The sequence below is a fragment of the Oncorhynchus mykiss genome, chromosome 15 (genome assembly GCF_013265735.2).
Source record: "Oncorhynchus mykiss isolate Arlee chromosome 15, USDA_OmykA_1.1, whole genome shotgun sequence".
Classification (NCBI taxonomy): domain Eukaryota; kingdom Metazoa; phylum Chordata; class Actinopteri; order Salmoniformes; family Salmonidae; genus Oncorhynchus; species Oncorhynchus mykiss.
The window spans coordinates 64095855-64109113 of record NC_048579.1 but is presented as its reverse complement, the minus strand read 5'-3'; the positions used below and the strand labels follow the sequence as shown (position 1 = coordinate 64109113).

At 46.5% G+C, this 13259-nt stretch overlaps 1 protein-coding gene across 1 annotated transcript in view; it reads left to right on the top strand.

Moving 5' to 3' along the window:
- The window catches only part of LOC110490780 (staphylococcal nuclease domain-containing protein 1), a 369157-nt gene that overhangs the window by 278856 nt on the left and 77042 nt on the right, over nt 1-13259 (top strand). The window lies entirely within an intron of this gene.

Sequence of the window (13259 nt, the reverse complement as noted above, 5' to 3'; positions counted from 1 at the left end):
AGAGTTAGGAGCTAAGAGCTGACAGCGGTACAGCCTAGACCAGACCAGAGTTAGGAGCTGACAGCGGTACAGCCTAGTCCAGACCAGAGTTAGGAGCTGACAGCGGTACAGCCTAGACCAGACCAGAGTTAGGAGCTAAGAGCTGACAGCGGTACACCCTAGACCAGACCAGAGTTAGGAGCTAAGAGCTGACAGCGGTACAGCCTAGTCCAGAGTTAGGAGCTATTTGTAGTTTACGAAGTCAGAACCGTCCAGAGTAGTGATGCTGGATGGGCGGGCAGGTGCGGGCAATGATCGGTTGAAGAGCATGCATTTAGTTTTATTTGCGTTTAAGAGCAGTTGGAGGCCACGGAAGGAGAGTTGTATGGCATTGAAGCTCGTCTGGAGGTTAGTTAAGTGTCCAAAGAAGGGCCAGAAGTATACAGAATGGTGTCGAATTATGATTGATTGTTTTTCATAAGATAAGTTTAATGCTAGCTAGCAGTTTACCTTGGCTTCTTACTGCATTCGCGTAACAGGCGGGCTCTTCGTGAGGCAGGTGGTTAGAGCGTTGGACTAGTTAACCGTAAGGTTGCAAGATTGAATCCCTGAGCTGACAAGGTAAAAATCTGTCGTTCGCATTTGCCAGTATTGATATCAATAAGAGGACATTCTCAATCGATCTGTCCGAAAGGGAATTCAGGGGGCTCTAACCAGGCCTTAATGTGAAGCAGCGAACTAGGACCATCTTAGAAACAGCTCTCCACTCCTGGACCGTGTTCATTAGGCACCAAATGGGGGAAAAAACGGATTGAAACAGGGAGGGTCTTCCTGGCCAATGCGAAATGCAAATGTTTTGTGTTCAGTTGCGAAATGTTTGAAAATGTTTTCCATTGTGTGCTCAAATGAACACTACCCTGCTTAATGCGGACGAAAGATGGCTGGATAAAGCTCTGTGCACATAAGCAAGTCCCTGTTCCCATGTGATCCTCTGTAGAGGGTGGCTCTTTGTTTCCCCCGCCTACCGCTGGCCTCTGTCTTTTGAGGACACGGTCATCCTAGAGGGGGCAGTAGTTTGTCATGGTCATGATTTTATCCTCACATCTCTAGGCCGTCCTTGTTTCACCAGGTCTATATTCTTCAGTCGTGCTGAACTACATCTTGTTTCTCTTCAGCTGGTCTGTTAACAGCTGCGGTGACACTCCACACAAACTGCAGAGCTCACGGCTGTAGAAAGCAACAACATACTCAAGCAGGAAGAAAAGCAGACACTGCAAGTTTGATTTGTTTTCTTAACTCCCCACCACCGTGCCGGATGATGCAATATTTAGAGGTCCTCAGATGAGCTTTACCGCGAAGGCATTCATTGTTGAATTTGAATGGAACTGAAGATTGGAAGGTCAGATCACCTGTCTGCTCAGCTGTAGCACGGTTTGTTCTGAGGGGTGTATTTTGGAGGGAGCAGGACCCAATCTGGCTTGCTCTTGGTCTTAGTGCTCTGGTTTCACTAGTAACCAGAAAGTCAACGCTGGTTACCTTATGTGGCAGTGAATCGCTCTTCTCTTGGCAACGAACCCACTTACATGCTTCTCCTCCTAACTACAAGTACAGGTGAACCCTCCCAATGCGGCACCGCATATTGGGTAAAAATCCACATTAGCCTCACTCGACGAGGCCTCAATGCGAGTGTAGAGCGCAGGAGAAAAGTCACAGATGCTGCCTCTTTGTCTCTTCTGGGTTTTCAAATGACAGAAACTGTAATTTGGTGGAGAGGGCCCCCTCTCCGACTGCCAGGAGGGGGAGAGAAAAATTGAGAGAGGAAGAGAGTGCTGTGCGATGCGACTCTGAAACGCTCTTCCACAGGCAGAGTGGGCATTATTGAGGCTCTGCCATCATTTGTTTGTTATGGCGGCCTCGCTCCACGCACAGACAGCGGCTGTCGACACTTTCTCGCAACTGGTGCCCAAAAGAGGAGTAAATTGCTCCCCATAAAGCCATTTTATCTCTCCCCCTGCATCTCCAGTACCTCCTTTGTCTGTGTTGGGGTAGGTTGTCTGTTATCATTGTGTGTGTGTGTGTGTGTGTGTGTGTGTGTGTGTGTGTGTGTGTGTGTGTGTAATCAGCAGTGTTGTTCCCGTTCCCACCTGGAAGTTCTTTAACACAAGCCGCCGTCCCCCTAGAGGATGAAGCCGTTCCAAACCTCATGCATATTTAACAGGCCAAACTAGCAGGTAGAGTTAGCACTGTGTGCCTCAGCCCGGTGTCATCATTCAGACTGCCCGTGCACACACACATTCACACACACCGTATGCACACATCAGAAGCGGCAGCGTTACAACTGCTAATATAAGCTAGTTCAGACACCAGTGCCTATAAAGCAGATCTGATAAAGACGCCGGGAACAACATGTACTAAATGGAAATGAGAGTCTTCTGAGACCTCCCAGAATAAGTGTTGTTTTTAGGTTAGTTACACATTTCCCTGGGTGTGCTCCTTTCTAGATGCCGCTGTGTGCATCTCATACATTTGAATATTGAGCTGATTACAGCTGGTGAAATGTTGCCTCTTTCTGCGCTTCTCCTGTTCTTGGTTTTCTGTTCCCCTTTTTCTCTCTTTGGGTGTCCTGAATTAGAGTTTCTGCATCATTTGGAAAATGCTTAACAGTGATTTTGTGTTTAATTTCTTCATTTGGGAAGGGAATTGGAATTATCCCAGCTTTTTAGTAACCATTTAGCAGTGATTCTTTAATCTGTTCTCTGGTCTTCTGTTTCATTCTGGATGGGATGATTTCCGTTGTTGATGGTAATGATTTGGTCAAATAGGATTCCGCGTGGCCTTCGGTCGAGTGCAGAGGACAACATGATCCAGTGTTTTCATTGCTTTTTGTTTTCTTTCCTCTAGTACGCCTCATTCGCCACAGCACAGCCAAATGCCATTTTAATCAACCCCAACTAAAATCATTTTCTCTTCTCTAAAGCCTAATCGCTTTCTCCGTTCCACGCGGGGCATTTACAATGTAATTACATAGGATTTACCAACAGCTGCAACCATAATGGTTCATCAACAAATTACAGAACAGAGTGAGAGGGAAGAGAGGGAAGGAGGAGAAAAGAGATCTGGAACAGTCTTCACTTTATGTGGATCAGTGCTTTTGCTCACTAGCAAATACACAAAGCGAGGCCTGTCACACTGGAGACCCATTAGCCTCTTACACTGAGACTGCAAATTCATAGATTTGTCTGTTTTTTCTTTTCTTCAAACCAACGTGGAATTGGGAACTGGGACTCTCCTGGTATTTCTCCTAGCCTGATTTGGATTTGCCAGAGATGCATGTTGCAGATCTCTCTGGGTTGTTGAAGGCAGGAAACCAACCGTAGGCATCGGGTCACTGGACACTCACAGGGTTTATCTTTACATTTCTCGGCAGTGTGTGCAAACAGACAGAGGGAGATGTAGGCTGTTTTATGTTTTTTACACATCGGTTGGGTTGGAATTATGTTCTTTCAAGCTGAAAAAAGGAACACTTTACCTGTTTGTTTACCTGTGTGTGTGTGGGGGGGGGGGTGCATCTATGCTTGCCAGAGTGCTAATGTATGTGTCTTCATTCCTCTCTCTCTCTCTCTCTCTCTCGCTCTCTCTCGCTCTCTCTCTGTGTGTGTGTCTGCTTGCTGGAGAGTGCTAGTGTATTTGTCTTCGTTCCTCTCACTCTGTGTGTGTGTGTGTGTGTGTGTGTGAGCGCTTTCCCATTCCCTTGTGTGTGCATTACCGCCCAAGCCTACACCTGGAAGGGAATCTGCATGCATAGATGTGTGTAATAAAGCAGTGCCCTCCACTACAGGTCACCCTGGGCCAAGATGCCTGCACAGCAAATGACCACCCATAAACTGACTGGCAGTAGGTAGGGAGATTCTAATGCTGCAGAACCCCAGCGCTGCATGCTAAATCTAATACCAAGTGTCATCGTTCTCTCTCACCTGGCCCTGTGGTGTGTGTGTGTTTATATAATGGATAGCAAAACCACAGAGAAATATGTAGTAGTTAAGAGGCTTAAGTTCACCACTAAATCAGGATGGCACTTGAAATGAAGAAGGATTGACGTGTGTGTGTGGGTGGTGGTGGTGGGGGGGGTAGGGGGTAGGGGGGGGGGGGGGGGGGGGGGGTTTGCTATGCTCTGTATGTAAGTCCTCCCTGTGAACAGCCTACAACCATCACCAAGAAACATAACCATCTCATTGGTCAATATCAACATGACTGCAGGTTCACTGTAACAGACACGGTCCCTGTTCCTTCTCCCTAACCAACGTCTTTTTCCTCCACATCCATTAGATGTACAGTGTCTGACTCAATCTCACCTGACTGTAATTAGAGGGAATCTAAGGCTTCTACCAAGTAGTGAAATTACACTGTGATCCATAGAGATGACTGCTTCCCATATGTTACCCTATTCCCTATATAGTGCACTACTTTTAACCAGGGCCGATAGGGCACTACATAGGGAATATGGTGCCATTTGGGATGCTGTCGGCTGTGTACTGATCTACTGTTCCTTATGTAACCTCAGCCATATGACCTCATGGATGGCTTTAAACCCCACTGGTGTTATATGAGGACACTGGCCTGGAGGATGGATCTCATAGGAGAACATGTAAGGTAGGGTTAACATTGGTGTTTCATAAGCACACCGGCCACTCTTGGGTTTGTGTGCTTGCCCTGATTTTCATAGGATAGGATGTAGCATAGCCTACAGTGCCTTCGGAAAGTATTCAGATTTTCCACGTTACAGCCTTATTCTAAAATGGATTGAATTTATTTGTTTCCTCATCAATCTACACATAATACCCAAGTGAAAACAGGTTGAGACCTGTTATGGCTAGACGTTCCGCTAGCGGAACCCCTCGACAACATCCGGTGAAATGGCAGAGCGCCAAATTCAAATTAAATTACTAGAAATATTAAACTTCCATGAAATCACACATGCAATACACCAAATTAAAGCTACACTTGTTGTTAATCCAGCCAACGTGTCAGATTTCAAAAAGGCTTTACGGTGAAAGCAAACCATGCGATTATCTGAGGATAGCACCCCACCAAACAAACACATGACATTCATATTTCAACCCGCCAGGCGCGACACAAAATGCAGAAATAACGATATAATTCATGCCTTACCTTTTGAAGATCTTCTTTTGTTGGCACTCCAATATGTCCCATAAACATCACAAATGGTCCTTTTGTTCAATTAATTCCGTCGTTATATCTCCAAAATGTCAATTTATTTGGAGCGTTTGATCCAGAAAAAACACCGGTTCCAACTCGCGCAACATGACTACAAAATATCTAATAAGTTACCTGTAATCTTTGTCCAAACATTTCAAACAACTTTCCTAATACAACTTTAGGTATTTTTTTACGTAAATAATCACTAAAATTTAAGACGGGATAAACTGCGTTCAATAGCGGATATAAAAACAAAGTGGAGCGAGCTTTCAGGTCACGCGCCTCTAACAAACAGTACACTTCACTCGACCCTCGTTCTGAACTGCCCTACTTCTTCATTTCTCAAAGGAAAAATATCAACCAATTTTTAAGACTGTTGACATCCAGTGGAAGCAATAGGAACTGCAAGCTAGTGCCACAGAAATCTAGATCCCCATAGAAAACCTATTGAAAAGAGAGTGACCTCAATTTTTTTTTTCCCTGGATGGATTTTTTTCTGGTTTTCACCTGCCATATCAGTTCTGTTATACTCAGACATTATTCAAACAGTTTTAGAAACTTTAGAGTGTTTTCTATCTAAATCTACCAATTATATGCATATCCTAGCTTCTGGGCCTGAGTAGTAGGCAGTTTTCTTTAGGCACACTTTTTATCCAGATGTGAAAATACTGCCACCTAGCCCGAAAAGGTTTAACAAAAAAACATACAGTTGAAGTCGGAAGCTTACTTAGCTTAGCCAAATACATTTAAACTCAGTTTTTCACAATTCATGACATTTAATCCAAGTAAAAATTCCCTGTCTTAGGTCAGTTAGGATCAACACTTTATTTTAAGAATGTGAAATGTCAGAAAAATAGTCGCGAGTGATTTATTTCAGCTTTTATTTATTTCATCACATTCCCAGTGGGTCAGAAGTATACATACACTCAATTAGTATTTGGTGGCATTGCCTTTAAATTGTTTAATTTGGGTCTAACGCTTCAGGTAGCCTTCCACAAGCTTTCCACAATAAGTTGGGTGAATTTTGGCCCATTCCTCCTGACAGAGCTGGTGTAACTGAGTCAGGTTTGTAGGCCTCCTTGCTCGCACACGCTTTTTCAGGTCTGCCCACAAATTTTCTTTGGGATTGAGGTCAGGGCAATACCTTGACTTTGTTGTCCTTAAGCCATTTTGCCACAACTTTGGAAGTATGCCTGGGGTCATTGTTCATTTGGAAGACCCATTTGCCAAGCTTTAACTTCCTGACTGATGTCTTGAGATGTTGCTTCAATATATCCACATAATTTTCCTTCCTGGTGATGCTATCTATTTTGTGAAGTGCACCAGTCCCTCCTGCAGCAAATCACCCCCACAACATGATGCTGCCATCCCCGTGCTTCACGGTTGGAATGGTGTTCTTCGGCTTGCATGCATCCCCTTTTTTCCTCCAAACATAACGATGGTCATTATGGCCAAACAGTTTTATTTTGTTTATCAGACCAGAGGACATTTCTCCAAGAAGAAAAACCATCTTTGTCCCCATGTGCAATTTGCAAACCGTAGTCTGGCTTTTTTATGGCGGTTTTGGAGCAGTGGCTTCTTCCTTGCTGAGCGGCCTTTCAGGTTATGTCGATATAGGACTCGTTTTACTGTGGATATAGATACTTTTGTACCTGTTTCCTCCAGCATCTTCACAAGGTCCTTTGCTGTTGTTCTGGGATTGATTTGCATTTTTCGCACCAAAGTACGTTCAACTCTAGGAGACAGAACGCGTCTCCTTCCTGAGCGGTATGATGGCTGTGTGGTCCCATGGTGTTTATACTTAGGTACTATTGTTTGTACAGATTAACGTGGTACCTTCAGGCGTTTGGAAATTTCTCCCAAGGATGAACCAGACTTGTGGAGGTCTACAATTTTTTATCTGGGGTCTTGGCTGATTTCTTTTGATTTTCCCATGATGTCAAGCAAAGAGGCACTGAGTTTGAAGGTAGGCCTTGAAATACATCCACAGGTACACCTGCAATTGACTCAACGATGTCAATTAGCCTATCAGAAGCTTCTAAAGCCATGACATCATTTTTTGGAATTTTCCAAGCAGTTTAAAGGCACAGTCAACTTGGTGTGTGAACTTCTGACCCACTGGAATTGTGATACAGTGAAATAATCTGTCTGTAAACAATTGTTGGGAAAATTACTTGTCATGCACAAAGTAGATGTCCTAACCGACTTGCCAACTTGTTAACAAGACATTTGTGGAGTGGTTGAAAAACGAGTTTTAATGACTCCAACCTAAGTGTATGTAAACTTCTGACTTCATCTGTACCTTATTTACATAAGTATTCAGACCCTTTGCTATGAGACTCGAATTTGAGCTCCTGTGCATCCTGTTTCCATTGATCATCCTTTAGATGTTTTTACAACTTGGTTGGAGTCCACTTGTGGTAAACTCTATTGATTGGACATGATTTGGAAAGGCACACACCTGTCTATATAAGGTCCCACAGTTGGCAGTGCATGTTAGAGCAAAAACCAAGCCATGGGGTGGAAGGGATTGTCTGTAGAGCTCCAAGGCAGGATTGTGTTGAGGCACAGATCTGGGGAGGGTACCAAAACATGTCTGAAACATACAAGGTCACCAAGAACCAAGACTCCATTATTATTAAATGGAAGAAGTTTGGAACCTCCAAGACTCTGTCCAGGTGGCCAGCTCTATGAAAACTGAGCAATTGGGGCAGAAGGGCCTGGTCAGGGTGGTGACCAAGAACCCGATGGTCAATCTGACAGAGCTCCAGAGTTTCTCTGTGGAGATGAGAGAACCTTCCAGAAGGACAACAATCTCTGCAGCACTCCACCAATCAGGCCTTTATGATAGAGTGGCCAGACGGAAGCCACTTCTCAGTAAAAGGCACATGACAGCCTGCTTGGAGTTTGCCAAAAGACACTTAAAGACTCTCAGGCCATGAGAAACAAGATTCTCTGGTCTGATAAAACCAAGATTGAACTCCTTTGGCCTGAATGCCAAGCATCACGTCTGGTGGAAACCTGGCACCATCCCTACGGTGAAACATGGTGGTGGCAGTGTCAAGCCTGGGATGTTTTTCAGCAGCAGGGACTGGGAGACTAGTCAGGATCGAGGAAAAGATGAACAGAGCAAAGTACAGAGAGATCCTTGATGAAAACCTGCTCCAGAGCGATCAGGACATCATACAAAGGTTATCCTTCCAACAGGACAACGACCATAAGCACACAGTCAAGAAAATGTAGGAGTGGCTTCGGGACAAGAATGAATGTCCGTGAGTGGCCCAGCCAGAGCCTGGACTTGAACCCGATCGAACATCTCTGGATAGACCTGAAAATAGCTGTGCTGCGACGCTCCCCATCCAACCTGGCAGAGTTTTAGAATATCTGCAGAGAAGAATGGGAGAAACTCCTCAAGTACAGCTGTGCCAAGCTTGTAACATCAAATCCAATAAGACTCTATGCTGTAATCGTTGCCAAATGTGCTTCAACAAAGTCCTGAGTAAAGGGTCTGAATACTTATGTAAATGTCATATTTCAGTTATTTTTATTGCATACATTTACATAAATGTCTGTAAATCTGTTTTTGCTTTGTCATTCATTATGCTGTATTGTGTATTGTGGGTTGATGAGGGGAAAAGACCATTTAATCAGTTTTAGAATAAGGCTGTAACATAACAAAATGTGGAAAAGGTCAAGGTCTGGATGCTTTTCGAAGGCACTGTATATGTACATTTTGGTTATTGTTGCATACTACAGAGATTACAGCTCTGTCTGGAGTTATTCTGTTTGGGGTGTAATGCCAGGCCTCTGCTACATCATGTGTTCTGTACCCTACCTCCTTCCTGTACCTTCCCCTCCACAGTAATGCCAGGCCTCTGCTACATCATGTGTTGTGTACCCTACCTCCTTCCTGTACCTTCCCCTCCACAGTAATACCAGGCCTCTGCTACATCATGTGTTCTGTACCCTACCTCCTTCCTGTACCTTCCCCTCCACAGTAATGCCAGGTCTCTGCTACATCATGTGTTCTGTACCCTACCTCCTTCCTGTACCTTCCCCTCCACAGTAATGCCAGGTCTCTGCTACATCATGTGTTCTGTACCCTACCTCCTTCCTGTACCTTCCCCTCCACAGTAATGCCAGGCCTCTGCTACATCATGTGTTCTGTACCCTACCTCCTTCCTGTACCTTCCCCTCCACAGTAATGCCAGGTCTCTGCTACATCATGTGTTCTGTACCCTACCTCCTTCCTGTACCTTCCCCTCCACAGTAATGCCAGGTCTCTGCTACATCATGTGTTCTGTACCCTACCTCCTTCCTGTACCTTCCCCTCCACAGTAATACCAGGTCTCTGCTACATCATGTGTTGTGTACCTTCCCCTCCACAGTAATACCAGGCCACTGCTACATCATGTGTTCTGTACCCTACCTCCTTCCTGTACCTTCCCCTCCACAGTAATGCCAGGCCTCTGCTACATCATGTGTTGTGTACCCTACCTCCTTCCTGTACCTTCCCCTCCACAGTAATACCAGGTCTCTGCTACATCATGTGTTCTGTACCCTACCTCCTTCCTGTACCTTCCCCTCCACAGTAATGCCAGGTCTCTGCTACATCATGTGTTGTGTACCCTACCTCCTTCCTGTACCTTCCCCTCCACAGTATTGCCAGGCCTCTGCTACATCATGTGTTCTGTACCCTACCTCCTTCCTGTACCTTCCCCTCCACAGTAATGCCAGGTCTCTGCTACATCATGTGTTCTGTACCCTACCTCCTTCCTGTACCTTCCCCTCCACAGTAATGCCAGGTCTCTGCTACATCATGTGTTCTGTATCCTACCTCCTTCCTGTACCTTCCCCTCCACAGTAATGCCAGGCCTCTGCTACATCATGTGTTCTGTACCCTACCTCCTTCCTGTACCTTCCCCTCCACAGTAATGCCAGGTCTCTGCTACATCATGTGTTCTGTACCCTACCTCCTTCCTGTACCTTCCCCTCCACAGTAATGCCAGGCCTCTGCTACATCATGTGTTCTGTACCCTACCTCCTTCCTGTACCTTCCCCTCCACAGTAATGCCAGGCCACTGGTATTAATTAGGTTAAATTAAGTGTTTTCATTAAAGCTTTATATAGCGATTGGAGAGGACTCCCTCTTAGCTTATTTATTATTTAATCAAATCTCTCTGGGCCCAAAGTGGAGCATGCCTCGTGACCCAGGCAAAGACGCACGCACACACACACACCATTACTACTACCACTCCTGGCTGGGGAAGCAGGAAGACGCTCTCTCTCAAACTTTTTTAATTAGATGAATAAATCTTCCGCCGGCAGCCGGAGCGCTGCACAGCCGCAACTATGCGGCCGTCACGAGCTGTACCTCTGGGATAGATGGGAGGGTTGGGGGGTAGGGTTGTTGATCTGAGCTGTACCTCTGGGATAGATGGGAGGGTTGGGGGGGTAGGGTTGTTGATCTGAGCTGTACCTCTGGGATAGATGGGAGGGTTGGGGGGGTAGGGTTGTTTATCTGAATCTGAGCTGCACCTCTGGGATAGATGGGAGGGTTGGGGGGGTAGGGTTGTTTATCTGAGCTGTACCTCTGGGATAGATGGGAGGATATGGGGGGTAGGGTTGTTGATCTGAGCTGTACCTCTAGGATAGATGGTAGGGTTGGGGGGTTAGGGTTGTTGATCTGAGCTGTACCTCTGGGATAGATGGGAGGGTTGGGGGGGTAGGGTTGTTTATCTGAATCTGAGCTGCACCTCTGGGATAGACGGGAGGGTTGGGGGGGTAGGGTTGTTGATCTGAGCTGTACCTCTAGGATAGATGGGAGGGTTGGGGGGGTAGGGTTGTTGATCTGAGCTGTACCTCTGGGATAGATGGGAGGGTTGGGGGGGTAGGGTTGTTTATCTGAATCTGAGCTGCACCTCTGGGATAGACGGGAGGGTTGGGGGGGTAGGGTTGTTGATCTGAGCTGTACCTCTGGGATAGATGGGAGGGTTGGGGGGGTAGGGTTGTTTATCTGAGCTGTACCTCTGGGATAGACGGGAGGGTTGTTGATCTGACGTGTTTCCTTAAATCTGCTGCTCCTACAAAACACTGAGGATGCCTTTCTCAAGCGTTTGTTTGTGTGTGTATGTCTGTGCGCTCCTCGCTCCCCTCAAACAGCAGTCATTAGCCATCAGGGTGCCAGTGGATGGGCAGTGAGGAGTGTGGACGCCACGTTCCTCTCCCCAAACCCCACAACAAACACACACACCCCCACCTCCCCCTCTTACCTTACCTCCCCTAACCCCCCCCCCCCCCCCCCCGCAAGCCTCCTGTTTTCACTCTCCTGTTTAGCGTACATGACATCATGTTAAGGTAGCTGGCTAAGCGCTAGCTGGCTGCTCACTCTCTTTTGAACTTTTAATATTCCCTCGTTTTTTTAAACAAACGCTCTGATGCAGGCCGGAATAAAATCACATTAACAGCTCTGAGCTGTTGGGGAGGGACGGAGGGAGGGAGCAGTGGTGTGTGTGTGAGATGTGTCTTGTTCGTTCGTTTAATGTGGCTTTGCCTTTGAGGTGTTTGTTTGATCACAACACACATTAAGCTGCCCCCCCCCCCCCCCCCACACACACACACACATCTCCCTCCAATACACACACACACATCTCCCTCCAATACACACACACACACACATCTCCCTCCAATACACACACACACACATCTCCCTCCAATACACACACACACACACACACATCTCCCTCCAATACACACACACACACACATCTCCCTCCAATACACACACACACACACACATCTCCCTCCAATACACACACACACACACACACACATCTCCCTCCAATACACACACACACACACATCTCCCTCCAATACACACACACACACACACACATCTCCCTCCAATACACACACACACACACACATCTCCCTCCAATACACACACATCTCCCTCCAATACACACACACACACACACACACACACACATCTCCCTCCAATACACACACACACACACACACACACACACACATCTCCCTCCAATACACACACACACATCTCCCTCCAATACACACACACACACACATCTCCATCCAATACACACACACACATCTCCCTCCAATACACACACACACATCTCCCTCCAATACACACACACACACACACCCCTCCAATACACACACACACACACACATCTCCCTCCAATACACACACACACACACCTCCCTCCAATACACACACACACACGCACCTCCCTCCAATACACACACACACACACCTCCCTCCAATACACACACACACACACCTCCCTCCAATACACACACACACACACCTCCCTCCAATACACACACACCTCCCTCCAATACACACACACACACACACCTCCCTCCAATACACACACTCACACACACACACCTCCCTCCAATACACACACACCTCCCTCCAATACACACACACACACACCTCCCTCCAATACACACACACCTCCCTCCAATACACACACACACCTCCCTCCAATACACACACACACACACCTCCCTCCAACACACACACACACACACCTCCCTCCAACACACACACACACACACCACCCTCCCTCAAATATACACACACACACACACACACACACACACACACACACACACACACACACACACCTCCCTCCAATACACACACACACCTCCCCCGTTCAGTAGCGTTGGTAATGCAGTGGAGGAGCCCATCCATGTCACATTTCCGTAATGCTTCAAGCTCACGGGCCACAGATTACACTGATTGCACTGATTACACAGATTGCACTGATCTGTGTGTGTATGTCATATATGCGGTGCCATTGTGTGTGAACGTCTGTATGTTTGTGGCGGACATCACCCCCCCACCTCCCCCGGGGGCACATGCTGAAACATCACCTCTTATCAACCTGGCTCACATCAAAGGGAAACGACCACAAGTCCTCTGTGTGTTATGGCTGGTGTAGCATGTTCATTACTAGCAATTAGTTTTGCTTTTCTCTGCCATCTTTGAAATAATTACTTTTTTTCATCAATCGTTGAGAATGTTTCCA